The sequence below is a fragment of the Halyomorpha halys genome, unplaced genomic scaffold (assembly GCF_000696795.3).
Source record: "Halyomorpha halys isolate HHAL.00 unplaced genomic scaffold, Hhal_1.1 Scaffold505.1, whole genome shotgun sequence".
In the NCBI taxonomy this organism is placed as follows: Eukaryota; Metazoa; Arthropoda; class Insecta; order Hemiptera; family Pentatomidae; genus Halyomorpha; species Halyomorpha halys.
Window position 1 is genome coordinate 465,997 of NW_027114634.1, and position 1,772 is coordinate 467,768.

Sequence of the window (1,772 nt, forward strand, 5' to 3'; positions counted from 1 at the left end):
CTCCGTGATGCTGCCTTGGGCTTTCGGTGGACGAGGAAGAACATCTTCAATGGAGATAGTCTTTCCTAAAACTATTCCGTCTGCATCTGGCCATTCTACTTTTAGAAAGTCCTTTTCACCACTGTCCGTAGTAGCCACAGACATCAGAAAGACAACAACTGCCTCTTGAACTGTCCCTCCAGTCCTCGGAACCCATACCGTCTGACCCACTTCTATCTTTTTCTTTGATTTCCTATTCATCTTCGAGCGTTTTTACTCTTTCTAGCCCTTCTCTATTTCCCTTTAATTTATTCTTTTTCCCATCAAATAATTAAATAACAAATAATAAAAAACATCAACATGACTCAACCAATTTACACCAATTGGTCCCCCTGGAAAGGGGACAGACCAGATCTAATCAAACAAATTATATAAGTATAAAAGAAAACGTTTTTCTTTATATGAAACCAATATTTCCCCTTATAAGGGCATTAAATCTGGATGAAATCCTGAAAATGTGCAAATGGAGGACAGCCCACACTGATATCAGCAAATGGAACATGAGGATAATACTGGCGCAGGTAATGGTATTTGCAGATGACATTGTCCTTATAGCAGATAATAAAGAGAACCTTCAGCAAGCTGTAACTGAATGGGAAGCTGAGCTGGAAACAAAAGGAATGACCATCAATGTCAGGAAAAGCAAAATAATGCATATAGGCCGGGAACAGGAAAACATTGAAATACTTTGCAAAGATGAACCAATAGAAATGGTGGACACGTACACTTACCTAGGAACAGTGATCAGCAGGAATGGAAAAGTAGACTAAGAGATATCCAATAGGATAAAGAAGGTAAATGCAATATAATACCACCTCTGCAACACAGTTATAGGGAAGAGGGAGGTAGAGGAGAATGTTAAAGTACATATCTTCAAGGCTATATACCTACCCACTCTCCTTTACGGAAGTGAAAGCTGGGTACCACTTGATAAGTACCTAAGCAGAGTCACTGCAATGGAAATGAGATACCTACGGAGAGTGGCAAGCCGAACTAGCAGGGATCGCAAAAAAAATGAGAAGACAAGACAGGACGCTGGAAAGAAACCAACTCAGATGGTTTGGACATCTCTGTGGGATGAGTGAAGACAGGGATCCAAGAAAATATTTTGAGGCCAGACTAACAGGAAAACGCCCAAGAGGGAGACCCAGAATACAATGGAAGGACTACATCTCCAGTGTGGGAGAGAAAAGAGGGGAAAACTGGGATGCCATGAGGATGCTGGCTCGGAATCGAGAGGCTTGGTTTGCTTGGACAGAGGCACCTCCACGCTGAAAGGCACTAAGGAGAAAGAGAAAGAAGAAAAATCTCTAATTTTTAATTTCTCTGAAAAATGGTATTTAAGGGTTTCAGATGATGCTAAAAATTTATATGATTTCCTTTTTCCTAAAAAAAAATTTTGTTGACCTACTTTACTCAAAGTTTCATCATGTTTTTATAATTTTCTGTGAATATGTTAACGGAATCGGTAACGTTTTTTCTTATTCTTCAGAAAGAAACAAATCTGTTGGTACATAATAACTGAGAAAAAAAAATGTATATTTCCTGAGCTATGCACCAAAAACGTTTAATTTTGTTCATAACTTTTTTTCTACCAGATTATTTTTTAAATAATGACAATAAATTGTTTCAGCTTTAAACAATGCTATAGTTACAGGGAATATTTTGAAAAAACAGCATGTGAATTGGTACAGTAAATTCGAAAGTATGTGTGTATGTATGTATGTATGTGT

At 37.9% G+C, this 1,772-nt stretch overlaps 1 protein-coding gene across 1 annotated transcript in view; it reads right to left on the minus strand.

Moving 5' to 3' along the window:
• Positions 1-1,772, minus strand: part of LOC106683674 (NAD-dependent protein deacylase) — a 23,853-nt gene that overhangs the window by 17,800 nt on the left and 4,281 nt on the right. The gene's annotated exons all lie outside the window — the stretch shown is intronic.